Below are 23,767 nucleotides of genomic sequence, written 5' to 3' on the forward strand. Positions count from 1 at the left end.
TGTGTCCCTGATGTTCTAGTGGCTAGGATTTGGCGCTTTCACCGTCGCGGCCCGGGTTCAATTTCCGGTCAGGGAAGTCAGATATAAAGTGTTAAATTCCTGGTCAGGGAATTCAAGCTTTAACTTTTAATTCAAGCCAAACTGCAGATGTTTTTAATGTATTCGACTTAAACTATGACTTCATTTGCATAATTGTGTCCCTGATGGTCTAGTGGCTAGGATTTGGCGCTGTCACAGCTGTGGCCCGGGTTCAATTTCCGGTCAGGGAAATCAGATATAAAGTGTTAAATTCCTAGTCAGGGAATTGAAGCTCTAAATTTTAATTCAAGCCAAACTACAGATGTTTTTAAAGCATTCGACTTAAACTATGACTCCATTTGCATAATTGTGTCCCTGATGGTCTAGTGGCTAGGATTTGGCGCTTTCACCGCTGTGGCTCGGGTTCAATTTCCGGTCAGGGAAGTCAGATATAAAGTGTTAAATTCCTGGTCAGGGAATTCAAGCTTTAACTTTTAATTCAAGCCAAACTGCAGATGTTTTTAAAGTTTTCGACTTAAATTAAGACTTCATTAGCATAATCATGTCCCTGATGGTCTAGTGGCTAGGATTCGGCGCTCTCACCGCCGCGGCCCGGGTTCAATTCCCGGTCAGGGAAATGAGATTTAGATTTTGGAATTCCAGATCCAACTTTTAATTCAAGCCAAACTGCAGATGTTTTTAAAGTATTCAACTTAAACTATGACTTCATTTGCATAATTGTGTCCCTGAGGGTCTAGTGGCTAGGATTTGGCGCTTTCACCGCTGTGGCCAGGGTTCAATTCCCGGTCAGGGAAATCAGATATAAAGTGTTAAATTCCTGGTCAGGGAATTCCAGCTTTAACTTTTAATTCAAGCCAAACTGCAGATGTTTTTAAAGTATTCGACTTAAACTATGACTTCATTTGCATAATTGTGTCCCTGATGTTCTAGTGGCTAGGATTTGGCGCTTTCACCGTCGCGGCCCGGGTTCAATTCCCGGTCAGGGAAATGAGATTTAGAGTTTGGAATTCCAGATCCAACTTTTAATTCAAGCCAAACTGCAGATGTTATGGAATTCCAGATCCAACTTTTATTTCAAGCCAAACTGCAGATGTTTTTAAAGTTTTCGATTTAAATTAAGACTTCATTAGCATAATCATGTCCCTGATGGTCTAGTGGCTAGGATTCGGCGCTCTCACCGCCGCGGCCTGGGTTCAATTTCCGGTCTGGGAAATGAGATTTGGAGTTTGGAATTCCAGATCCAACTTTTAATTCAAGCAAAACTGCAGATGTTTTTAAAGTATTCGACTTAAACTATGACTTCATTTGCATAATTGTGTCCCTGAGGGTCTAGTGGCTAGGATTTGGCGCTTTCACCGCTGTGGCCCGGGTTCAATTTCCGGTCAGGGAAGTCAGAAATAAAGTGTTAAATTCCTGGTCAGGGAATTGAAGCTCTAAATTTTAATTCAAGCCAAACTACAGATGTTTTTAAAGCATTCGACTTAAACTATGACTCCATTTGCATAATTGTGTCCCTGATGGTCTAGTGGCTAGGATTTGGCGCTTTCACCGCTGTGGCCCGGGTTCAATTTCCGGTCAGGGAAGTCAGATATAAAGTGTTAAATTCCTGGTCAGGGAATTCAAGCTTTAACTTTTAATTCAAGCCAAACTGCAGATGTTTTTAATGTATTCGACTTAAACTATGACTTCATTTGCATAATTGTGTCCCTGATGGTCTAGTGGCTAGGATTTGGCGCTTTCACCGCCGCGGCCCGGGTTCAATTCCCGGTCAGGGAAATGAGATTTAGAGTTTGGAATTCCAGATCCAACTTTTAATTCAAGCCAAACTGCAGATGTTATGGAATTCCAGATCCAACTTTTAATTCAAGCCAAACTGCAGATGTTTTTAAAGTTTTCGACTTAAATTAAGACTTCATTAGCATAATCATGTCCCTGATGGTCTAGTGGCTAGGATTCGGCGCTCTCACCGCCGCGGCCCCGGTTCAATTCCCGGTCAGGGAAATGAGATTTAGAGTTTGGAATTGCAGATCCAACTTTTAATTCAAGCCAAACTACAGATGTTTTTAAAGCATTCGACTTAAACTATGACTCCATTTGCATAATTGTGTCCCTGAGGGTCTAGTGGCTAGGATTTGGCGCTTTCACCGCTGTGGCCCGGGTTCAATTTCCGGTCAGGGAAGTCAGATATAAAGTGTTAAATTCCTGGTCAGGGAATTCAAGCTTTAACTTTTAATTCAAGCCAAACTGCAGATGTTTTTAATGTATTCGACTTAAACTATGACTTCATTTGCATAATTGTGTCCCTGATGGTCTAGTGGCTAGGATTTGGCGCTTTCACCGCCGCGGCCCGGGTTCAATTCCCGGTCAGGGAAATGAGATTTAGAGTTTGGAATTCCAGATCCAACTTTTAATTCAAGCCAAACTGCAGATGTTATGGAATTCCAGATCCAACTTTTAATTCAAGCCAAACTGCAGATGTTTTTAAAGTTTTCGACTTAAATTAAGACATCATTAGCATAATCATGTCCCTGATGGTCTAGTGGCTAGGATTCGGCGCTCTCACCGCCACGGCCCGAGATTTAGAGTTTGGAATTCCAGATCCAACTTTTAATTCAAGCCAAACTACAGATGTTTTTAATGTATTCGACTTAAACTATGACTCCATTTGCATAATTGTGTCCCTGATGGTCTAGTGGCTAGGATTCGGCGCTCTCACCGCCGCGGCCCGGGTTCAATTCCCGGTCAGGGAAGTGAGACTTAGAGTTTGGAATTCCAGATCCAACTTTTAATTCAAGCCAAACTGCAGATGTTTTTAAAGTTTTTGACTTAAACTATGACTTCATTTGCATAATCATGTCCCTGATGGTCTAGTGGCTAGGATTCGGTGCTCTCACCGCTGTGGCCAGGGTTCAATTTCCGGTCAGGGAAGTCAGATATAAAGTGTTAAATTCCTGGTCAGGGAATTCCAGCTTTAACTTTTAATTCAAGCCAAACTGCAGATGTTTTTAATGTATTCGACTTAAACTATGACTTAATTTGCATAATTGTGTCCCTGATGGTCTAGTGGCTAGGAATTGGCGCTTTCACAAATGTGGCCCGGGTTCAATTTCCGGTCAGGGAAGTCAGATATAAAGTGTTAAATTCCTGGTCAGGGAATTCAAGCTTTAACTTTTAATTCAAGCCAAACTGCAGATGTTTTTAATGTATTCGACTTAAACTATGACTTCATTTGCATAATTGTGTCCCTGATGGTCTAGTGGCTAGGATTCGGTGCTCTCACCGCCGCGGCCCGGGTTCAATTCCCGGTCAGGGAAATGAGATTTAGAGTTTGGAATTCCAGATCCAACTTTTAATTCAAGCCAAACTACAGATGTTTTTAAAGCATTCGACTTAAACTATGACTCCATTTGCATAATTGTGTCCCTGATGGTCTAGTGGCTAGGATTTGGCGCTTTCACCGCTGTGGCCCGGGTTCAATTTCCGGTCAGGGAAGTCAGATATAAAGTGTTAAATTCCTGGTCAGGGAATTCAAGCGTTAACTTTTAATTCAAGCCAAACTGCAGATGTTTTTAATGTATTCGACTTAAACTATGACTTCATTTGCATAATTGTGTCCCTGATGGTCTAGTGGCTAGGATTTGGCGCTTTCACCGCCGCGGCCCGGGTTCAATTCCCGGTCAGGGAAATGAGATTTAGACTTTGGAATTCCAGATCCAACTTTTAATTCAAGCCAAACTGCAGATGTTTTTAAAGTTTTTGACTTAAACTATGACTTCATTTGCATAATCATGTCCCTGATGGTCTAGTGGCTAGGATTCGGTGCTCTCACCGCCGCGGCCCGGGTTCAATTCCCGGTCAGGGAAGTGAGACTTAGAGTTTGGAATTCCAGATCCAACTTTTAATTCAAGCCAAACTGCAGATGTTATGGAATTCCAGATCCAACTTTTAATTCAAGCCAAACTGCAGATGTTTTTAAAGTTTTCGACTTAAATTAAGACTTCATATGTATAATCGTGTCCCTGATGGTCTAGTGGCTAGGATTCGGCGCTCTCACCGCCGCGGCCCGGGTTCAATTCCCGGTCAGGGAAATGAGATTTAGAGTTTGGAATTCCAGATCCAACTTTTAATTCAAGCCAAACTGCAGATGTTTTTAAAGTTTTTGACTTAAACTATGACTTCATTTGCATAATCATGTCCCTGATGGTCTAGTGGCTAGGATTCGGCGCTCTCACCGCCGTGGCCCGGGTTCAATTCCCGGTCAGGGAAATGAGATTTAGAGTTTGGAATTGCAGATCCAACTTTTAATTCAAGCCAAACTACAGATGTTTTTAAAGCATTCGACTTAAACTATGACTTCATTTGCATAATTGTGTCCCTGAGGGTCTAGTGGCTAGGATTTGGCGCTTTCACAAATGTGGCCCGGGTTCAATTTCCGGTCAGGGAAGTCAGATATAAAGTGTTAAATTCCTGGTCAGGGAATTCAAGCTTTAACTTTTAATTCAAGCCAAACTGCAGATGTTTTTAATGTATTCGACTTAAACTATGACTTCATTTGCATAATTGTGTCCCTGAGGGTCTAGTGGCTAGGATTTGGCGCTTTCACCGCTGTGGCCCGGGTTCAATTTCCGGTCAGGGAAGTCAGATATAAAGTGTTAAATTCCTGGTCAGGGAATTCAAGCTTTAACTTTTAATTCAAGCCAAACTGCAGATGTTTTTAATGTATTCGACTTAAACTATGACTTCATTTGCATAATTGTGTCCCTGATGGTCTAGTGGCTAGGATTTGGCGCTTTCACAGCTGTGGCCCGGGTTCAATTTCCGGTCAGGGAAATCAGATATAAAGTGTTAAATTCCTAGTCAGGGAATTGAAGCTCTAAATTTTAATTCAAGCCAAACTACAGATGTTTTTAAAGCATTCGACTTAAACTATGACTCCATTTGCATAATTGTGTCCCTGATGGTCTAGTGGCTAGGATTTGGCGCTTTCACCGCCGCGGCCCGGGTTCAATTCCCGGTCACGGAAATGAGATTTAGAGTTTGGAATTCCAGATCCAACTTTTAATTCAAGCCAAATTGCAGATGTTATGGAATTCCAGATCCAACTTTTAATTCAAGCCAAACTGCAGATGTTTTTAAAGTTTTCGACTTAAATTAAGACTTCATTAGCATAATCATGTCCCTGATGGTCTAGTGGCTAGGATTCGGCGCTCTCACCGCCGCGGCCCGGGTTCAATTCCCGGTCAGGGAAATGAGATTTAGAGTTTGGAATTGCAGATCCAACTTTTAATTCAAGCCAAACTACAGATGTTTTTAAAGCATTCAACTTAAACTATGACTTCATTTGCATAATTGTGTCCCTGAGGGTCTAGTGGCTAGGATTTGGCGCTTTCACCGCTGTGGCCCGGGTTCAATTTCCGGTCAGGGAAGTCAGATATAAAGTGTTAAATTCCTGGTCAGGGAATTCAAGCTTTAACTTTTAATTCAAGCCAAACTGCAGATGTTTTTAATGTATTCGACTTAAACTATGACTCCATTTGCATAATTGTGTCCCTGATGGTCTAGTGGCTAGGATTTGGCGCTTTCACAAATGTGGCCCGGGTTCAATTTCCGGTCAGGGAAGTCAGATATAAAGTGTTAAATTCCTGGTCAGGGAATTCAAGCTTTAACTTTTAATTCAAGCCAAACTGCAGATGTTTTTAAAGTTTTCGACTTAAATTAAGACATCATTAGCATAATCATGTCCCTGATGGTCTAGTGGCTAGGATTCGGCGCTCTCACCGCCGCGGCCCGGGTTCAATTCCCGGTCAGGGAAATGAGATTTAGAGTTTGGAATTCCAGATCCAACTTTTAATTCAAGCCAAACTGCAGATGTTATGGAATTCCAGATCCAACTTTTAATTCAAGCCAAACTGCAGATGTTTTTAAAGCATTCGACTTAAACTATGACTCCATTTGCATAATTGTGTCCATGATGGTCTAGTGGCTAGGATTTGGCGCTTTCACCGCTGTGGCCCGGGTTCAATTTCCGGTCAGGGAAGTCAGATATAAAGTGTTAAATTCCTGGTCAGGGAATTCAAGCTTTAACTTTTAATTCAAGCCAAACTGCAGATGTTTTTAATGTATTCGACTTAAACTATGACTTCATTTGCATAATTGTGTCCCTGATGGTCTAGTGGCTAGATTTGGCGCTTTCACAAATGTGGCCCGGGTTCAATTTCCGGTCAGGGAAGTCAGATATAAAGTGTTAAATTCCTGGTCAGGGAATTCAAGCTTTAACTTTTAATTCAAGCCAAACTGCAGATGTTTTTAATGTATTCGACTTAAACTATGACTTCATTTGCATAATTGTGTCCCTGATGGTCTAGTGGCTAGGATTTGGCGCTTTCACCGCCGCGGCCCGGGTTCAATTCCCGGTCAGGGAAATGAGATTTAGAGTTTGGAATTCCAGATCCAACTTTTAATTCAAGCCAAATTGCAGATGTTATGGAATTCCAGATCCAACTTTTAATTCAAGCCAAACTGCAGATGTTTTTAAAGTTTTCGACTTAAATTAAGACTTCATTAGCATAATCATGTCCCTGATGGTCTAGTGGCTAGGATTCGGCGCTCTCACCGCCGCGGCCCGGGTTCAATTCCCGGTCAGGGAAATGAGATTTAGAGTTTGGAATTCCAGATCCAACTTTTAATTCAAGCCAAACTGCAGATGTTTTTAAAGCATTCGACTTAAACTATGACTTCATTTGCATAATTGTGTCCCTGAGGGTCTAGTGGCTAGGATTTGGCGCTTTCACAAATGTGGCCCGGGTTCAATTTCCGGTCAGGGAAGTCAGATATAAAGTGTTAAATTCCTGGTCAGGGAATTCAAGCTTTAACTTTTAATTCAAGCCAAACTGCAGATGTTTTTAATGTATTCGACTTAAACTATGACTTCATTTGCATAATTGTGTCCCTGATGGTCTAGTGGCTAGGATTTGGCGCTGTCACAAATGTGGCCCGGGTTCAATTTCCGGTCAGGGAAGTCAGATATAAAGTGTTAAATTCCTGGTCAGGGAATTCAAGCTTTAACTTTTAATTCAAGCCAAACTGCAGATGTTTTTAATGTATTCGACTTAAACTATGACTTCATTTGCATAATTGTGTCCCTGATGGTCTAGTGGCTAGGATTTGGCGCTGTCACAAATGTGGCCCGGGTTCAATTTCCGGTCAGGGAAGTCAGATATAAAGTGTTAAATTCCTGGTCAGGGAATTCAAGCTTTAACTTTTAATTCAAGCCAAACTGCAGATGTTTTTAATGTATTCGACTTAAACTATGACTTCATTTGCATAATTGTGTCCCTGATGGTCTAGTGGCTAGGATTTGGCGCTTTCACCGCCGCGGCCCGGGTTCAATTCCCGGTCAGGGAAATGAGATTTAGAGTTTGGAATTCCAGATCCAACTTTTAATTCAAGCCAAATTGCAGATGTTATGGAATTCCAGATCCAACTTTTAATTCAAGCCAAACTGCAGATGTTTTTAAAGTTTTCGACTTAAATTAAGACTTCATTAGCATAATCATGCTGATGGTCTAGTGGCTAGGATTCGGCGCTCTCACCGCCGCGGCCCGGGTTCAATTCCCGGTCAGGGAAATGAGATTTAGAGTTTGGAATTCCAGATCCAACTTTTAATTCAAGCCAAACTGCAGATGTTTTTAAAGCATTCGACTTAAACTATGACTTCATTTGCATAATTGTGTCCCTGAGGGTCTAGTGGCTAGGATTTGGCGCTTTCACAAATGTGGCCCGGGTTCAATTTCCGGTCAGGGAAGTCAGATATAAAGTGTTAAATTCCTGGTCAGGGAATTCAAGCTTTAACTTTTAATTCAAGCCAAACTGCAGATGTTTTTAATGTATTCGACTTAAACTATGACTTCATTTGCATAATTGTGTCCCTGATGGTCTAGTGGCTAGGATTTGGCGCTGTCACAACTGTGGCCCGGGTTCAATTTCCGGTCAGGGAAATCAGATATAAAGTGTTAAATTCCTAGTCAGGGAATTGAAGCTCTAAATTTTAATTCAAGCCAAACTACAGATGTTTTTAAAGCATTCGACTTAAACTATGACTCCATTTGCATAATTGTGTCCCTGATGGTCTAGTGGCTAGGATTTGGCGCTTTCACCGTGTGGCCCGGGTTCAATTTCCGGTCAGGGAAGTCAGATATAAAGTGTTAAATTCCTGGTCAGGGAATTCAAGCTTTAACTTTTAATTCAAGCCAAACTGCAGATGTTTTTAATGTATTCGACTTAAACTATGACTTCATTTGCATAATTGTGTCCCTGATGGTCTAGTGGCTAGGATTTGGCGCTTTCACAAATGTGGCCCGGGTTCAATTTCCGGTCAGGGAAGTCAGATATAAAGTGTTAAATTCCTGGTCAGGGAATTCAAGCTTTAACTTTTAATTCAAGCCAAACTGCAGATGTTTTTAATGTATTCGACTTAAACTATGACTTCATTTGCATAATTGTGTCCCTGATGGTCTTGTGGCTAGGATTTGGCGCTTTCACCGCCGTGGCCCGGGTTCAATTCCCGGTCAGGGAAATGGGATTTAGAGTTTGGAATTCCAGATCCAACTTTTAATTCAAGCCAAATTGCAGATGTTATGGAATTCCAGATCCAACTTTTAATTCAAGCCAAACTGCAGATGTTTTTAAAGTTTTCGACTTAAATTAAGACTTCATTAGCATAATCATGTCCCTGATGGTCTAGTGGCTAGGATTCGGCGCTCTCACCGCCGCGGCCCGGGTTCAATTCCCGGTCAGGGAAATGAGATTTAGATTTTGGAATTCCAGATCCAACTTTTAATTCAAGCCAAACTGCAGATGTTTTTAAAGTATTCAACTTAAACTATGACTTCATTTGCATAATTGTGTCCCTGAGGGTCTAGTGGCTAGGATTTGGCGCTTTCACCGCTGTGGCCCGGGTTAAATTTCCGGTCAGGGAAGTCAGATATAAAGTGTTAAATTCCTGGTCAGGGAATTCAAGCTTTAACTTTTAATTCAAGCCAAACTGCAGATGTTTTTAATGTATTCGACTTAAACTATGACTTCATTTGCATAATTGTGTCCCTGATGGTCTAGTGGCTAGGATTTGGCTCTTTCACCGCCGCGGCCCGGGTTCAATTCCCGGTCACGGAAATGAGATTTAGAGTTTGGAATTCCAGATCCAACTTTTAATTCAAGCCAAACTGCAGATGTTATGGAATTCCAGATCCAACTTTTAATTCAAGCCAAACTGCAGATGTTTTTAAAGTTTTCGACTTAAATTAAGACTTCATTAGCATAATCATGTCCCTGATGGTCTAGTGGCTAGGATTCGGCGCTCTCACCGCCGCGGCCCGGGTTCAATTCCCGGTCAGGGAAATGAGATTTAGATTTTGGAATTCCAGATCCAACTTTTAATTCAAGCCAAACTGCAGATGTTTTTAAAGTATTCAACTTAAACTATGACTTCATTTGCATAATTGTGTCCCTGAGGGTCTAGTGGCTAGGATTTGGCGCTTTCACCGCTGTGGCCCGGGTTCAATTTCCGGTCAGGGAAGTCAGATATAAAGTGTTAAATTCCTGGTCAGGGAATTCAAGCTTTAACTTTTAATTCAAGCCAAACTGCAGATGTTTTTAATGTATTCGACTTAAACTATGACTTCATTTGCATAATTGTGTCCCTGATGGTCTAGTGGCTAGGATTTGGCTCTTTCACCGCCGCGGCCCGGGTTCAATTCCCGGTCACGGAAATGAGATTTAGAGTTTGGAATTCCAGATCCAACTTTTAATTCAAGCCAAATTGCAGATGTTCTCGAATTCCAGATCCATCTTTTAATTCAAGCCAAACTGCAGATGTTTTTAAAGTTTTCGACTTAAATTAAGACTTCATTAGCATAATCATGTCCCTGATGGTCTAGTGGCTAGGATTCGGCGCTCTCACCGCCGCGGCCCGGGTTCAATTCCCGGTCAGGGAAATGAGATTTAGAGTTTGGAATTCCAGATCCAACTTTTAATTCAAGCCAAACTGCAGATGTTTTTAAAGTTTTTGACTTAAACTATGACTTCATTTGCATAATCGTGTCCCTGATGGTCTAGTGGCTAGGATTCGGCGCTCTCACCGCCGCGGCCCGGGTTCAATTCCCGGTCAGGGAAATGAGATTTAGAGTTTGGAATTGCAGATCCAACTTTTAATTCAAGCCAAACTACAGATGTTTTTAAAGCATTCAACTTAAACTATGACTTCATTTGCATAATTGTGTCCCTGAGGGTCTAGTGGCTAGGATTTGGCGCTTTCACCGCTGTGGCCCGGGTTCAATTTCCGGTCAGGGAAGTCAGATATAAAGTGTTAAATTCCTGGTCAGGGAATTCAAGCTTTAACTTTTAATTCAAGCCAAACTGCAGATGTTTTTAATGTATTCGACTTAAACTATGACTCCATTTGCATAATTGTGTCCCTGATGGTCTAGTGGCTAGGATTTGGCGCTTTCACAAATGTGGCCCGGGTTCAATTTCCGGTCAGGGAAGTCAGATATAAAGTGTTAAATTCCTGGTCAGGGAATTCAAGCTTTAACTTTTAATTCAAGCCAAACTGCAGATGTTTTTAAAGTTTTCGACTTAAATTAAGACATCATTAGCATAATCATGTCCCTGATGGTCTAGTGGCTAGGATTCGGCGCTCTCACCGCCGCGGCCCGGGTTCAATTCCCGGTCAGGGAAATGAGATTTAGAGTTTGGAATTCCAGATCCAACTTTTAATTCAAGCCAAACTGCAGATGTTATGGAATTCCAGATCCAACTTTTAATTCAAGCCAAACTGCAGATGTTTTTAAAGTTTTCGTCTTAAATTAAGACATCATTAGCATAATCATGTCCCTGATGGTCTAGTGGCTAGGATTTGGCGCTCTCACCGCCGCGGCCCGGGTTCAATTTCCGGTCAGGGAATTCAGATATAAAGTGTTAAATTCCTGGTCAGGGAATTCAAGCTCTAACTTTTAATTCAAGCCAAACTGCAGATTTTTTTAATGTATTCGACTTAAACTATGACTTCATTTGCATAATTGTGTCCCTGATGGTCTAGTGGCTAGGATTTGGCGCTTTCACCGCTGTGGCCCGGGTTCAATTTCCGGTCAGGGAAATCAGATATAAAGTGTTAAATTCCTAGTCAGGGAATTGAAGCTCTAAATTTTAATTCAAGCCAAACTACAGATGTTTTTAAAGCATTCGACTTAAACTATGACTCCATTTGCATAATTGTGTCCCTGGTGGTCTAGTGGCTAGGATTTGGCGCTTTCACCGCCGCGGCCCGGGTTCAATTCCCGGTCAGGGAAATGAGATTTAGAGTTTGGAATTCCAGATCCAACTTTTAATTCAAGCCAAACTGCAGATGTTATGGAATTCCAGATCCAACTTTTAATTCAAGCCAAACTGCAGATGTTTTTAAAGTTTTCGACTTAAATTAAGACATCATTAGCATAATCATGTCCCTGATGGTCTAGTGGCTAGGATTCGGCGCTCTCACCGCCGCGGCCCGGGTTCAATTCCCGGTCAGGGAAATGAGATTTAGAGTTTGGAATTCCAGATCCAACTTTTAATTCAAGCCAAACTACAGATGTTTTTAAAGCATTCAACTTAAACTATGACTTCATTTGCATAATTGTGTCCCTGAGGGTCTAGTGGCTAGGATTTGGCGCTTTCACCGCTGTGGCCCGGGTTCAATTTCCGGTCAGGGAAGTCAGATATAAAGTGTTAAATTCCTGGTCAGGGAATTCAAGCTTTAACTTTTAATTCAAGCCAAACTGCAGATGTTTTTAATGTATTCGACTTAAACTATGACTCCATTTGCATAATTGTGTCCCTGATGGTCTAGTGGCTAGGATTTGGCGCTTTCACAAATGTGGCCCGGGTTCAATTTCCGGTCAGGGAAGTCAGATATAAAGTGTTAAATTCCTGGTCAGGGAATTCAAGCTTTAACTTTTAATTCAAGCCAAACTGCAGATGTTTTTAAAGTTTTCGACTTAAATTAAGACATCATTAGCATAATCATGTCCCTGATGGTCTAGTGGCTAGGATTCGGCGCTCTCACCGCCGCGGCCCGGGTTCAATTCCCGGTCAGGGAAATGAGATTTAGAGTTTGGAATTCCAGATCCAACTTTTAATTCAAGCCAAACTGCAGATGTTATGGAATTCCAGATCCAACTTTTAATTCAAGCCAAACTGCAGATGTTTTTAAAGTTTTCGACTTAAATTAAGACATCATTAGCATAATCATGTCCCTGATGGTCTAGTGGCTAGGATTCGGCGCTCTCACCGCCGCGGCCCGGGTTCAATTTCCGGTCAGGGAATTCAGATATAAAGTGTTAAATTCCTGGTCAGGGAATTCAAGCTCTAACTTTTAATTGAAGCCAAACTGCAGATTTTTTTAATGTATTCGACTTAAACTATGACTCCATTTGCATAATTGTGTCCATGATGGTCTAGTGGCTAGGATTTGGCGCTTTCACCGCCGCGGCCCGGGTTCAATTCCCGGTCAGGGAAATGAGATTTAGAGTTTGGAATTCCAGATCCAACTTTTAATTCAAGCCAAACTGCAGATGTTTTTAATGTATTCGACTTAAACTATGACTTCATTTGCATAATTGTGTCCCTGGTGGTCTAGTGGCTAGGATTTGGCGCTTTCACCGCCGCGGCCCGGGTTCAATTCCCGGTCAGGGAAATGAGATTTAGAGTTTGGAATTCCAGATCCAACTTTTAATTCAAGCCAAACTGCAGATGTTATGGAATTCCAGATCCAACTTTTAATTCAAGCCAAACTGCAGATTTTTTTAAAGTTTTCGACTTAAATTAAGACATCATTAGCATAATCATGTCCCTGATGGTCTAGTGGCTAGGATTCGGCGCTCTCACCGCCGCGGCCCGGGTTCAATTTCCGGTCAGGGAATTCAGATATAAAGTGTTAAATTCCTGGTCAGGGAATTCAAGCTCTAACTTTTAATTCAAGCCAAACTGCAGATTTTTTTAATGTATTCGACTTAAACTATGACTTCATTTGCATAATTGTGTCCCTGATGGTCTAGTGGCTAGGATTTGGCGCTTTCACCGCTGTGGCCCGGGTTCAATTTCCGGTCAGGGAAATCAGATATAAAGTGTTAAATTCCTAGTCAGGGAATTGAAGCTCTATATTTTAATTCAAGCCAAACTACAGATGTTTTTAAAGCATTCGACTTAAACTATGACTCCATTTGCATAATTGTGTCCCTGATGGTCTAGTGGCTAGGATTTGGCGCTTTCACCGCTGTGGCCCGGGTTCAATTTCAGGTCAGGGAAGTCAGATATAAAGTGTTAAATTCCTGGTCAGGGAATTCAAGCTTTAACTTTTAATTCAAGCCAAACTGCAGATGTTTTTAATGTATTCGACTTAAACTATGACTTCATTTGCATAATTGTGTCCCTGGTGGTCTAGTGGCTAGGATTTGGCGCTTTCACCGCCGCGGCCCGGGTTCAATTCCCGGTCAGGGAAATGAGATTTAGACTTTGGAATTCCAGATCCAACTTTTAATTCAAGCCAAACTGCAGATGTTTTTAAAGTTTTTGACTTAAACTATGACTTCATTTGCATAATCATGTCCCTGATGGTCTAGTGGCTAGGATTCGGTGCTCTCACCGCCGCGGCCCGGGTTCAATTCCCGGTCAGGGAAGTGAGACTTAGAGTTTGGAATTCCAGATCCAACTTTTAATTCAAGCCAAACTGCAGATGTTATGGAATTCCAGATCCAACTTTTAATTCAAGCCAAACTGCAGATGTTTTTAAAGTTTTCGACTTAAATTAAGACTTCATTTGCATAATCGTGTCCCTGATGGTCTAGTGGCTAGGATTCGGCGCTCTCACCGCCGCGGCCGGGGTTCAATTCCCGGTCAGGGAAATGAGATTTAGAGTTTGGAATTCCAGATCCAACTTTTAATTCCAGCCAAACTGCAGATGTTTTTAAAGTTTTTGACTTAAACTATGACTTCATTTGCATAATCATGTCCCTGATGGTCTAGTGGCTAGGATTCGGCGCTCTCACCGCCGTGGCCCGGGTTCAATTCCCGGTCAGGGAAATGAGATTTAGAGTTTGGAATTGCAGATCCAACTTTTAATTCAAGCCAAACTACAGATGTTTTTAAAGCATTCGACTTAAACTATGACTTCATTTGCATAATTGTGTCCCTGAGGGTCTAGTGGCTAGGATTTGGCGCTTTCACCGCTGTGGCCCGGGTTCAATTTCCGGTCAGGGAAGTCAGATATAAAGTGTTAAATTCCTGGTCAGGGAATTCAAGCTTTAACTTTTAATTCAAGCCAAACTGCAGATGTTTTTAATGTATTCGACTTAAACTATGACTCCATTTGCATAATTGTGTCCCTGATGGTCTAGTGGCTAGGATTTGGCGCTTTCACAAATGTGGCCCGGGTTCAATTCCCGGTCAGGGAAATGAGATTTAGAGTTTGGAATTCCAGATCCAACTTTTAATTCAAGCCAAACTGCAGATGTTTTTAAAGTTTTTGACTTAAACTATGACTTCATTTGCATAATCATGTCCCTGATGGTCTAGTGGCTAGGATTCGGCGCTCTCACCGCCGCGGCCCGGGTTCAATTCCCGGTCAGGGAAATGAGATTTAGAGTTTGGAATTGCAGATCCAACTTTTAATTCAAGCCAAACTACAGATGTTTTTAAAGCATTCGACTTAAACTATGACTTCATTTGCATAATTGTGTCCCTGAGGGTCTAGTGGCTAGGATTTGGCGCTTTCACCGCTGTGGCCCGGGTTCAATTTCCGGTCAGGGAAGTCAGATATAAAGTGTTAAATTCCTGGTCAGGGAATTCAAGCTTTAACTTTTAATTCAAGCCAAACTGCAGATGTTTTTAATGTATTCGACTTAAACTATGACTTCATTTGCATAATTGTGTCCCTGATGGTCTAGTGGCTAGGATTTGGCGCTTTCACAAATGTGGCCCGGGTTCAATTTCCGGTCAGGGAAGTCAGATATAAAGTGTTAAATTCCTGGTCAGGGAATTCAAGCTTTAACTTTTAATTCAAGCCAAACTGCAGATGTTTTTAATGTATTCGACTTAAACTATGACTTCATTTGCATAATTGTGTCCCTGGTGGTCTAGTGGCTAGGATTTGGCGCTTTCGCCGCGGCCCGGGTTCAATTCCCGGTCAGGGAAATGAGATTTAGAGTTTGGAATTCCAGATCCAACTTTTAATTCAAGCCAAACTGCAGATGTTATGGAATTCCAGATCCAACTTTTAATTCAAGCCAAACTGCAGATGTTTTTAAAGTTTTCGTCTTAAATTAAGACATCATTAGCATAATCATGTCCCTGATGGTCTAGTGGCTAGGATTTGGCGCTCTCACCGCCGCGGCCCGGGTTCAATTTCCGGTCAGGGAATTCAGATATAAAGTGTTAAATTCCTGGTCAGGGAATTCAAGCTCTAACTTTTAATTCAAGCCAAACTGCAGATTTTTTTAATGTATTCGACTTAAACTATGACTTCATTTGCATAATTGTGTCCCTGATGGTCTAGTGGCTAGGATTTGGCGCTTTCACCGCTGTGGCCCGGGTTCAATTTCCGGTCAGGGAAATCAGATATAAAGTGTTAAATTCCTAGTCAGGGAATTGAAGCTCTAAATTTTAATTCAAGCCAAACTACAGATGTTTTTAAAGCATTCGACTTAAACTATGACTCCATTTGCATAATTGTGTCCCTGATGGTCTAGTGGCTAGGATTTGGCGCTTTCACCGCTGTGGCCCGGGTTCAATTTCAGGTCAGGGAAGTCAGATATAAAGTGTTAAATTCCTGGTCAGGGAATTCAAGCTTTAACTTTTAATTCAAGCCAAACTGCAGATGTTTTTAATGTATTCGACTTAAACTATGACTTCATTTGCATAATTGTGTCCCTGGTGGTCTAGTGGCTAGGATTTGGCGCTTTCACCGCCGCGGCCCGGGTTCAATTCCCGGTCAGGGAAATGAGATTTAGAGTTTGGAATTCCAGATCCAACTTTTAATTCAAGCCAAACTGCAGATGTTATGGAATTCCAGATCCAACTTTTAATTCAAGCCAAACTGCAGATGTTTTTAAAGTTTTCGACTTAAATTAAGACATCATTAGCATAATCATGTCCCTGATGGTCTAGTGGCTAGGATTCGGCGCTCTCACCGCCGCGGCCCGGGTTCAATTCCCGGTCAGGGAAATGAGATTTAGAGTTTGGAATTCCAGATCCAACTTTTAATTCAAGCCAAACTGCAGATGTTTTTAAAGTTTTTGACTTAAACTATGACTTCATTTGCATAATCGTGTCCCTGATGGTCTAGTGGCTAGGATTCGGCGCTCTCACCGCCGCGGCCCGGGTTCAATTCCCGGTCAGGGAAATGAGATTTAGAGTTTGGAATTGCAGATCCAACTTTTAATTCAAGCCAAACTACAGATGTTTTTAAAGCATTCAACTTAAACTATGACTTCATTTGCATAATTGTGTCCCTGAGGGTCTAGTGGCTAGGATTTGGCGCTTTCACCGCTGTGGCCCGGGTTCAATTTCCGGTCAGGGAAGTCAGATATAAAGTGTTAAATTCCTGGTCAGGGAATTCAAGCTTTAACTTTTAATTCAAGCCAAACTGCAGATGTTTTTAATGTATTCGACTTAAACTATGACTCCATTTGCATAATTGTGTCCCTGATGGTCTAGTGGCTAGGATTTGGCGCTTTCACAAATGTGGCCCGGGTTCAATTTCCGGTCAGGGAAGTCAGATATAAAGTGTTAAATTCCTGGTCAGGGAATTCAAGCTTTAACTTTTAATTCAAGCCAAACTGCAGATGTTTTTAAAGTTTTCGACTTAAATTAAGACATCATTAGCATAATCATGTCCCTGATGGTCTAGTGGCTAGGATTCGGCGCTCTCACCGCCGCGGCCCGGGTTCAATTTCCGGTCAGGGATTTCAGATATAAAGTGTTAAATTCCTGGTCAGGGAATTCAAGCTCTAACTTTTAATTCAAGCCAAACTGCAGATGTTTTTAAAGCATTCGACTTAAACTATGACTCCATTTGCATAATTGTGTCCCTGATGGTCTAGTGGCTAGGATTTGGTGCTTTCATCGCTGTGGCCCGGGTTCAATTTCCGGTCAGGGAAGTCAGATATAAAGTGTTAAATTCCTGGTCAGGGAATTCAAGCTTTAACTTTTAATTCAAGCCAAACTGCAGATGTTTTTAATGTATTCGACTTAAACTATGACTTCATTTGCATAATTGTGTCCCTGATGGTCTAGTGGCTAGGATTTGGCGCTTTCACAAATGTGGCCCGGGTTCAATTTCCGGTCAGGGAAGTCAGATATAAAGTGTTAAATTCCTGGTCAGGGAATTCAAGCTTTAACTTTTAATTCAAGCCAAACTGCAGATGTTTTTAATGTATTCGACTTAAACTATGACTTCATTTGCATAATTGTGTCCCTGGTGGTCTAGTGGCTAGGATTTGGCGCTTTCGCCGCGGCCCGGGTTCAATTCCCGGTCAGGGAAATGAGATTTAGAGTTTGGAATTCCAGATCCAACTTTTAATTCAAGCCAAACTGCAGATGTTATGGAATTCCAGATCCAACTTTTAATTCAAGCCAAACTGCAGATGTTTTTAAAGTTTTCGTCTTAAATTAAGACATCATTAGCATAATCATGTCCCTGATGGTCTAGTGGCTAGGATTTGGCGCTCTCACCGCCGCGGCCCGGGTTCAATTTCCGGTCAGGGAATTCAGATATAAAGTGTTAAATTCCTGGTCAGGGAATTCAAGCTCTAACTTTTAATTCAAGCCAAACTGCAGATTTTTTTAATGTATTCGACTTAAACTATGACTTCATTTGCATAATTGTGTCCCTGATGGTCTAGTGGCTAGGATTTGGCGCTTTCACCGCTGTGGCCCGGGTTCAATTTCCGGTCAGGGAAATCAGATATAAAGTGTTAAATTCCTAGTCAGGGAATTGAAGCTCTAAATTTTAATTCAAGCCAAACTACAGATGTTTTTAAAGCATTCGACTTAAACTATGACTCCATTTGCATAATTGTGTCCCTGATGGTCTAGTGGCTAGGATTTGGCGCTTTCACCGCTGTGGCCCGGGTTCAATTTCAGGTCAGGGAAGTCAGATATAAAGTGTTAAATTCCTGGTCAGGGAATTCAAGCTTTAACTTTTAATTCAAGCCAAACTGCAGATGTTTTTAATGTATTCGACTTAAACTATGACTTCATTTGCATAATTGTGTCCCTGGTGGTCTAGTGGCTAGGATTTGGCGCTTTCACCGCCGCGGCCCGGGTTCAAAAATGAGATTTAGAGTTTGGAATTCCAGATCCAACTTTTAATTCAAGCCAAACTGCAGATGTTATGGAATTCCAGATCCAACTTTTAATTCAAGCCAAACTGCAGATGTTTTTAAAGTTTTCGACTTAAATTAAGACATCATTAGCATAATCATGTCCCTGATGGTCTAGTGGCTAGGATTCGGCGCTCTCACCGCCGCGGCCCGGGTTCAATTCCCGGTCAGGGAAATGAGATTTAGAGTTTGGAATTCCAGATCCAACTTTTAATTCAAGCCAAACTGCAGATGTTTTTAAAGTTTTTGACTTAAACTATGACTTCATTTGCATATTCGTGTCCCTGATGGTCTAGTGGCTAGGATTTGGCGCTCTCACCGCCGCGGCCCGGGTTCAATTCCCGGTCAGGGAAATGAGATTTAGAGTTTGGAATTCCAGATCAAACTTTTAATTCAAGCCAAACTGCAGATGTTTTTAAAGTTTTTGACTTAAACTATGACTTCATTTGCATAATCATGTCCCTGATGGTCTAGTGGCTAGTATTCGGCGCTCTCACCGCCGCGGCCCGGGTTCAATTCCCGGTCAGGGAAATGAGATTTAGAGTTTGGAATTGCAGATCCAACTTTTAATTCAAGCCAAACTGCAGATGTTTTTAAAGCATTCGACTTAAACTATGACTTCATTTGCATAATTGTGTCCCTGAGGGTCTAGTGGCTAGGATTTGGCGCTTTCACCGCTGTGGCCCGGGTTCAATTTCCGGTCAGGGAAGTCAGATATAAAGTGTTAAATTCCTGGTCAGGGAATTCAAGCTTTAACTTTTAATTCAAGCCAAACTGCAGATGTTTTTAATGTATTCGACTTAAACTATGACTTCATTTGCATAATCATGTCCCTGATGGTCTAGTGGCTAGGATTCGGCGCTCTCACCGCCGCGGCCCGGGTTCAATTCCCGGTCAGGGAAATGAGATTTAGAGTTTGGAATTCCAGATCCAACTTTTAATTCAAGCCAAACTGCAGATGTTTTTAAAGTTTTTGACTTAAACTATGACTTCATTTGCATATTCGTGTCCCTGATGGTCTAGTGGCTAGGATTTGGCGCTCTCACCGCCGCGGCCCGGGTTCAATTCCCGGTCAGGGAAATGAGATTTAGAGTTTGGAATTCCAGATCAAACTTTTAATTCAAGCCAAACTGCAGATGTTTTTAAAGTTTTTGACTTAAACTATGACTTCATTTGCATAATCATGTCCCTGATGGTCTAGTGGCTAGTATTCGGCGCTCTCACCGCCGCGGCCCGGGTTCAATTCCCGGTCAGGGAAATGAGATTTAGAGTTTGGAATTGCAGATCCAACTTTTAATTCAAGCCAAACTGCAGATGTTTTTAAAGCATTCGACTTAAACTATGACTTCATTTGCATAATTGTGTCCCTGAGGGTCTAGTGGCTAGGATTTGGCGCTTTCACCGCTGTGGCCCGGGTTCAATTTCCGGTCAGGGAAGTCAGATATAAAGTGTTAAATTCCTGGTCAGGGAATTCAAGCTTTAACTTTTAATTCAAGCCAAACTGCAGATGTTTTTAATGTATTCGACTTAAACTATGACTCCATTTGCATAATTGTGTCCATGATGGTCTAGTGGCTAGGATTTGGCGCTTTCACCGCTGTGGCCCGGGTTCAATTTCCGGTCAGGGAAGTCAGATATAAAGTGTTAAATTCCTGGTCAGGGAATTCAAGCTTTAACTTTTAATTCAAGCCAAACTGCAGATGTTTTTAATGTATTCGACTTAAACTATGACTTCATTTGCATAATTGTGTCCCTGATGGTCTAGTGGCTAGGATTTGGCGCTGTCACAAATGTGGCCCGGGTTCAATTTCCGGTCAGGGAAGTCAGATATAAAGTGTTAAATTCCTGGTCAGGGAATTCAAGCTTTAACTTTTAATTCAAGCCAAACTGCAGATGTTTTTAATGTATTCGACTTAAACTATGACTTCATTTGCATAATTGTGTCCCTGATGGTCTAGTGGCTAGGATTTGGCGCTTTCACAGCTGTGGCCAGGGTTCAATTTCCGGTCAGGGAAGTCAGAAATAAAGTGTTAAATTCCTGGTCAGGGAATTCAAGCTTTAACTTTTAATTCAAGCCAAACTGCAGATGTTTTTAATGTATTCGACTTAAACTATGACTTCATTTGCATAATCGTGTCCCTGATGGTCTAGTGGCTAGGATTTGGCGCTTTCACCGCCGCGGCCCGGGTTCAATTCCCGGTCAGGGAAATGAGATTTAGAGTTTGGAATTCCAGATCCAACTTTTAATTCAAGCCAAACTGCAGATGTTTTTAAAGCTTTTGACTTAAACTATGACTTCATTTGCATAATCATGTCCCTGATGGTCTAGTGGCTAGGATTCGGCGCTCTCACCGCCGCGGCCCGGGTTCAATTTCCGGTCAGGGAAATGAGATTTGGAGTTTGGAATTCCAGATCCAACTTTTAATTCAAGCCAAACTGCAGATGTTTTTAAAGTATTCGACTTAAACTATGACTTCATTTGCATAATTGTGTCCCTGAGGGTCTAGTGGCGAGGATTTGGCGCTTTCACCGCTGTGGCCCGGGTTCAATTTCCGGTCAGGGAAGTCAGAAATAAAGTGTTAAATTCCTGGTCAGGGAATTCAAGCTTTAACTTTTAATTCAAGCCAAACTGCAGATGTTTTTAATGTATTCGACTTAAACTATGACTTCATTTGCATAATTGTGTCCCTGATGGTCTAGTGGCTAGGATTTGGCGCTTTCACAGCTGTGGCCAGGGTTCAATTTCCGGTCAGGGAAGTCAGAAATAAAGTGTTAAATTCCTGGTCAGGGAATTCAAGCTTTAACTTTTAATTCAAGCCAAACTGCAGATGTTTTTAATGTATTCGACTTAAACTATGACTTCATTTGCATAATCGTGTCCCTGATGGTCTAGTGGCTAGGATTTGGCGCTTTCACCGCCGCGGCCCGGGTTCAATTCCCGGTCAGGGAAATGAGATTTAGAGTTTGGAATTCCAGATCCAACTTTTAATTCAAGCCAAACTGCAGATGTTTTTAAAGCTTTTGACTTAAACTATGACTTCATTTGCATAATCATGTCCCTGATGGTCTAGTGGCTAGGATTCGGTGCTCTCACCGCCGCGGCCCGGGTTCAATTCCCGGTCAGGGAAATGAAATTTAGAGTTTGGAATTCCAGATCCAACTTTTAATTCAAGCCAAACTACAGATGTTTTTAAAGCATTCGACTTAAACTATGACTCCATTTGCATAATTGTGTCCCTGAGGGTCTAGTGGCTAGGATTTGGCGCTTTCACCGCTGTGGCCCGGGTTCAATTTCCGGTCAGGGAAGTCAGAAATAAAGTGTTAAATTCCTGGTCAGGGAATTCAAGCTTTAACTTTTAATTCAAGCCAAACTGCAGATGTTTTTAATGTATTCGACTTAAACTATGACTTCATTTGCATAATTGTGTCCCTGATGGTCTAGTGGCTAGGATTTGGCGCTTTCACAGCTGTGGCCAGGGTTCAATTTCCGGTCAGGGAAGTCAGAAATAAAGTGTTAAATTCCTGGTCAGGGAATTCAAGCTTTAACTTTTAATTCAAGCCAAACTGCAGATGTTTTTAATGTATTCGACTTAAACTATGACTCCATTTGCATAATTGTGTCCCTGATGGTCTAGTGGCTAGGATTTGGCGCTTTCACCGCTGTGGCCCGGGTTCAATTTCCGGTCAGGGAAGTCAGATATAAAGTGTTAATTTCCTGGTCAGGGAATTCAAGCTTTAACTTTTAATTCAAGCCAAACTGCAGATGTTTTTAATGTATTCGACTTAAACTATGACTTCATTTGCATAATTGTGTCCCTGATGTTCTAGTGGCTAGGATTTGGCGCTTTCACCGTCGCGGCCCGGGTTCAATTTCCGGTCAGGGAAATGAGATTTGGAGTTTGGAATTCCAGATCCAACTTTTAATTCAAGCCAAACTGCAGATGTTTTTAAAGTATTCAACTTAAACTATGACTTCATTTGCATAATTGTGTCCCTGAGGGTCTAGTGGCTAGGATTTGGCGCTTTCACCGCTGTGGCCCGGGTTCAATTTCCGGTCAGGGAAGTCAGATATAAAGTGTTAAATTCCTGGTCAGGGAATTCAAGCTTTAACTTTTAATTCAAGCCAAACTGCAGATGTTTTTAATGTATTCGACTTAAACTATGACTTCATTTGCATAATTGTGTCCCTGATGGTCTAGTGGCTAGGATTTGGCGCTTTCACAGCTGTGGCCCGGGTTCAATTTCCGGTCAGGGAAATCAGATATAAAGTGTTAAATTCCTAGTCAGGGAATTGAAGCTCTAAATTTTAATTCAAGCCAAACTACAGATGTTTTTAAAGCATTCGACTTAAACTATGACTCCATTTGCATAATTGTGTCCCTGATGGTCTAGTGGCTAGGATTTGGCGCTTTCACCGCCGCGGCCCGGGTTCAATTCCCGGTCACGGAAATGAGATTTAGAGTTTGGAATTCCAGATCCAACTTTTAATTCAAGCCAAATTGCAGATGTTATGGAATTCCAGATCCAACTTTTAATTCAAGCCAAACTGCAGATGTTTTTAAAGTTTTCGACTTAAATTAAGACTTCATTAGCATAATCATGTCCCTGATGGTCTAGTGGCTAGCATTCGGCGCTCTCACCGCCGCGGCCCGGGTTCAATTCCCGGTCAGGGAAATGAGATTTAGAGTTTGGAATTCCAGATCCAACTTTTAATTCAAGCCAAACTGCAGATGTTTTTAAAGCATTCGACTTAAACTATGACTCCATTTGCATAATTGTGTCCATGATGGTCTAGTGGCTAGGATTTGGCGCTTTCACCGCTGTGGCCCGGGTTCAATTTCCGGTCAGGGAAGTCAGATATAAAGTGTTAAATTCCTGGTCAGGGAATTCAAGCTTTAACTTTTAATTCAAGCCAAACTGCAGATGTTTTTAATGTATTCGACTTAAACTATGACTTCATTTGCATAATTGTGTCCCTGATGGTCTAGTGGCTAGGATTTGGCGCTTTCACAAATGTGGCCCGGGTTCAATTTCCGGTCAGGGAAGTCAGATATAAAGTGTTAAATTCCTGGTCAGGGAATTCAAGCTTTAACTTTTAATTCAAGCCAAACTGCAGATGTTTTTAATGTATTCGACTTAAACTATGACTTCATTTGCATAATTGTGTCCCTGATGGTCTAGTGGCTAGGATTTGGCGCTTTCACCGCCGCGGCCCGGGTTCAATTCCCGGTCAGGGAAATGAGATTTAGAGTTTGGAATTCCAGATCCAACTTTTAATTCAAGCCAAATTGCAGATGTTATGGAATTCCAGATCC

General features: G+C 41.7%; 40 non-coding genes across 40 annotated transcripts; all 40 read left to right on the top strand.

Annotated features, from left to right (window-relative positions):
• Window positions 1-583: 583 nt before the first annotated feature.
• trnae-cuc (transfer RNA glutamic acid (anticodon CUC)) lies at window positions 584-655 on the top strand. Its single transcript has one exon. It is a non-coding gene; the product is annotated as a tRNA-Glu (tRNA).
• A 1,088-nt stretch (window positions 656-1,743) lies between these two features.
• Window positions 1,744-1,815, top strand: trnae-uuc (transfer RNA glutamic acid (anticodon UUC)). The gene has a single exon. It is a non-coding gene; the product is annotated as a tRNA-Glu (tRNA).
• Window positions 1,816-2,339: 524 nt separating this feature from the next.
• Window positions 2,340-2,411, top strand: trnae-uuc (transfer RNA glutamic acid (anticodon UUC)). The gene has a single exon. It is a non-coding gene; the product is annotated as a tRNA-Glu (tRNA).
• A 306-nt stretch (window positions 2,412-2,717) lies between these two features.
• Window positions 2,718-2,789, top strand: trnae-cuc (transfer RNA glutamic acid (anticodon CUC)). The gene has a single exon. It is a non-coding gene; the product is annotated as a tRNA-Glu (tRNA).
• A 492-nt stretch (window positions 2,790-3,281) lies between these two features.
• trnae-cuc (transfer RNA glutamic acid (anticodon CUC)) lies at window positions 3,282-3,353 on the top strand. The gene has a single exon. It is a non-coding gene; the product is annotated as a tRNA-Glu (tRNA).
• A 299-nt stretch (window positions 3,354-3,652) lies between these two features.
• trnae-uuc (transfer RNA glutamic acid (anticodon UUC)) lies at window positions 3,653-3,724 on the top strand. Its single transcript has one exon. It is a non-coding gene; the product is annotated as a tRNA-Glu (tRNA).
• Window positions 3,725-3,830: 106 nt separating this feature from the next.
• On the top strand, window positions 3,831-3,902 carry trnae-cuc (transfer RNA glutamic acid (anticodon CUC)). Its single transcript has one exon. It is a non-coding gene; the product is annotated as a tRNA-Glu (tRNA).
• A 153-nt stretch (window positions 3,903-4,055) lies between these two features.
• Window positions 4,056-4,127, top strand: trnae-cuc (transfer RNA glutamic acid (anticodon CUC)). Its single transcript has one exon. It is a non-coding gene; the product is annotated as a tRNA-Glu (tRNA).
• Window positions 4,128-4,233: 106 nt separating this feature from the next.
• trnae-cuc (transfer RNA glutamic acid (anticodon CUC)) lies at window positions 4,234-4,305 on the top strand. The gene has a single exon. It is a non-coding gene; the product is annotated as a tRNA-Glu (tRNA).
• A 685-nt stretch (window positions 4,306-4,990) lies between these two features.
• trnae-uuc (transfer RNA glutamic acid (anticodon UUC)) lies at window positions 4,991-5,062 on the top strand. The gene has a single exon. It is a non-coding gene; the product is annotated as a tRNA-Glu (tRNA).
• A 153-nt stretch (window positions 5,063-5,215) lies between these two features.
• trnae-cuc (transfer RNA glutamic acid (anticodon CUC)) lies at window positions 5,216-5,287 on the top strand. The gene has a single exon. It is a non-coding gene; the product is annotated as a tRNA-Glu (tRNA).
• Window positions 5,288-5,779: 492 nt separating this feature from the next.
• Window positions 5,780-5,851, top strand: trnae-cuc (transfer RNA glutamic acid (anticodon CUC)). Its single transcript has one exon. It is a non-coding gene; the product is annotated as a tRNA-Glu (tRNA).
• A 538-nt stretch (window positions 5,852-6,389) lies between these two features.
• On the top strand, window positions 6,390-6,461 carry trnae-uuc (transfer RNA glutamic acid (anticodon UUC)). The gene has a single exon. It is a non-coding gene; the product is annotated as a tRNA-Glu (tRNA).
• A 153-nt stretch (window positions 6,462-6,614) lies between these two features.
• On the top strand, window positions 6,615-6,686 carry trnae-cuc (transfer RNA glutamic acid (anticodon CUC)). The gene has a single exon. It is a non-coding gene; the product is annotated as a tRNA-Glu (tRNA).
• Window positions 6,687-7,371: 685 nt separating this feature from the next.
• trnae-uuc (transfer RNA glutamic acid (anticodon UUC)) lies at window positions 7,372-7,443 on the top strand. Its single transcript has one exon. It is a non-coding gene; the product is annotated as a tRNA-Glu (tRNA).
• A 1,099-nt stretch (window positions 7,444-8,542) lies between these two features.
• Window positions 8,543-8,614, top strand: trnae-uuc (transfer RNA glutamic acid (anticodon UUC)). The gene has a single exon. It is a non-coding gene; the product is annotated as a tRNA-Glu (tRNA).
• A 153-nt stretch (window positions 8,615-8,767) lies between these two features.
• Window positions 8,768-8,839, top strand: trnae-cuc (transfer RNA glutamic acid (anticodon CUC)). The gene has a single exon. It is a non-coding gene; the product is annotated as a tRNA-Glu (tRNA).
• A 524-nt stretch (window positions 8,840-9,363) lies between these two features.
• trnae-cuc (transfer RNA glutamic acid (anticodon CUC)) lies at window positions 9,364-9,435 on the top strand. The gene has a single exon. It is a non-coding gene; the product is annotated as a tRNA-Glu (tRNA).
• Window positions 9,436-9,959: 524 nt separating this feature from the next.
• On the top strand, window positions 9,960-10,031 carry trnae-cuc (transfer RNA glutamic acid (anticodon CUC)). Its single transcript has one exon. It is a non-coding gene; the product is annotated as a tRNA-Glu (tRNA).
• A 106-nt stretch (window positions 10,032-10,137) lies between these two features.
• trnae-cuc (transfer RNA glutamic acid (anticodon CUC)) lies at window positions 10,138-10,209 on the top strand. The gene has a single exon. It is a non-coding gene; the product is annotated as a tRNA-Glu (tRNA).
• A 492-nt stretch (window positions 10,210-10,701) lies between these two features.
• On the top strand, window positions 10,702-10,773 carry trnae-cuc (transfer RNA glutamic acid (anticodon CUC)). Its single transcript has one exon. It is a non-coding gene; the product is annotated as a tRNA-Glu (tRNA).
• Window positions 10,774-11,312: 539 nt separating this feature from the next.
• Window positions 11,313-11,384, top strand: trnae-uuc (transfer RNA glutamic acid (anticodon UUC)). Its single transcript has one exon. It is a non-coding gene; the product is annotated as a tRNA-Glu (tRNA).
• Window positions 11,385-11,537: 153 nt separating this feature from the next.
• Window positions 11,538-11,609, top strand: trnae-cuc (transfer RNA glutamic acid (anticodon CUC)). Its single transcript has one exon. It is a non-coding gene; the product is annotated as a tRNA-Glu (tRNA).
• Window positions 11,610-12,101: 492 nt separating this feature from the next.
• On the top strand, window positions 12,102-12,173 carry trnae-cuc (transfer RNA glutamic acid (anticodon CUC)). The gene has a single exon. It is a non-coding gene; the product is annotated as a tRNA-Glu (tRNA).
• A 346-nt stretch (window positions 12,174-12,519) lies between these two features.
• trnae-uuc (transfer RNA glutamic acid (anticodon UUC)) lies at window positions 12,520-12,591 on the top strand. The gene has a single exon. It is a non-coding gene; the product is annotated as a tRNA-Glu (tRNA).
• A 106-nt stretch (window positions 12,592-12,697) lies between these two features.
• Window positions 12,698-12,769, top strand: trnae-uuc (transfer RNA glutamic acid (anticodon UUC)). The gene has a single exon. It is a non-coding gene; the product is annotated as a tRNA-Glu (tRNA).
• Window positions 12,770-13,501: 732 nt separating this feature from the next.
• Window positions 13,502-13,573, top strand: trnae-uuc (transfer RNA glutamic acid (anticodon UUC)). The gene has a single exon. It is a non-coding gene; the product is annotated as a tRNA-Glu (tRNA).
• A 106-nt stretch (window positions 13,574-13,679) lies between these two features.
• trnae-cuc (transfer RNA glutamic acid (anticodon CUC)) lies at window positions 13,680-13,751 on the top strand. Its single transcript has one exon. It is a non-coding gene; the product is annotated as a tRNA-Glu (tRNA).
• Window positions 13,752-14,082: 331 nt separating this feature from the next.
• trnae-cuc (transfer RNA glutamic acid (anticodon CUC)) lies at window positions 14,083-14,154 on the top strand. The gene has a single exon. It is a non-coding gene; the product is annotated as a tRNA-Glu (tRNA).
• A 477-nt stretch (window positions 14,155-14,631) lies between these two features.
• trnae-cuc (transfer RNA glutamic acid (anticodon CUC)) lies at window positions 14,632-14,703 on the top strand. The gene has a single exon. It is a non-coding gene; the product is annotated as a tRNA-Glu (tRNA).
• A 1,293-nt stretch (window positions 14,704-15,996) lies between these two features.
• On the top strand, window positions 15,997-16,068 carry trnae-uuc (transfer RNA glutamic acid (anticodon UUC)). Its single transcript has one exon. It is a non-coding gene; the product is annotated as a tRNA-Glu (tRNA).
• Window positions 16,069-16,221: 153 nt separating this feature from the next.
• trnae-cuc (transfer RNA glutamic acid (anticodon CUC)) lies at window positions 16,222-16,293 on the top strand. The gene has a single exon. It is a non-coding gene; the product is annotated as a tRNA-Glu (tRNA).
• A 106-nt stretch (window positions 16,294-16,399) lies between these two features.
• Window positions 16,400-16,471, top strand: trnae-cuc (transfer RNA glutamic acid (anticodon CUC)). The gene has a single exon. It is a non-coding gene; the product is annotated as a tRNA-Glu (tRNA).
• Window positions 16,472-18,555: 2,084 nt separating this feature from the next.
• On the top strand, window positions 18,556-18,627 carry trnae-cuc (transfer RNA glutamic acid (anticodon CUC)). The gene has a single exon. It is a non-coding gene; the product is annotated as a tRNA-Glu (tRNA).
• A 655-nt stretch (window positions 18,628-19,282) lies between these two features.
• Window positions 19,283-19,354, top strand: trnae-cuc (transfer RNA glutamic acid (anticodon CUC)). The gene has a single exon. It is a non-coding gene; the product is annotated as a tRNA-Glu (tRNA).
• Window positions 19,355-20,588: 1,234 nt separating this feature from the next.
• On the top strand, window positions 20,589-20,660 carry trnae-uuc (transfer RNA glutamic acid (anticodon UUC)). The gene has a single exon. It is a non-coding gene; the product is annotated as a tRNA-Glu (tRNA).
• A 670-nt stretch (window positions 20,661-21,330) lies between these two features.
• On the top strand, window positions 21,331-21,402 carry trnae-uuc (transfer RNA glutamic acid (anticodon UUC)). Its single transcript has one exon. It is a non-coding gene; the product is annotated as a tRNA-Glu (tRNA).
• A 106-nt stretch (window positions 21,403-21,508) lies between these two features.
• Window positions 21,509-21,580, top strand: trnae-cuc (transfer RNA glutamic acid (anticodon CUC)). The gene has a single exon. It is a non-coding gene; the product is annotated as a tRNA-Glu (tRNA).
• A 1,249-nt stretch (window positions 21,581-22,829) lies between these two features.
• trnae-uuc (transfer RNA glutamic acid (anticodon UUC)) lies at window positions 22,830-22,901 on the top strand. The gene has a single exon. It is a non-coding gene; the product is annotated as a tRNA-Glu (tRNA).
• A 717-nt stretch (window positions 22,902-23,618) lies between these two features.
• On the top strand, window positions 23,619-23,690 carry trnae-uuc (transfer RNA glutamic acid (anticodon UUC)). The gene has a single exon. It is a non-coding gene; the product is annotated as a tRNA-Glu (tRNA).
• Window positions 23,691-23,767: the final 77 nt, after the last annotated feature.

This window comes from Gasterosteus aculeatus, chromosome 4 (genome assembly GCF_964276395.1).
Source record: "Gasterosteus aculeatus chromosome 4, fGasAcu3.hap1.1, whole genome shotgun sequence".
Taxonomy (NCBI): Eukaryota; Metazoa; Chordata; class Actinopteri; order Perciformes; family Gasterosteidae; genus Gasterosteus; species Gasterosteus aculeatus.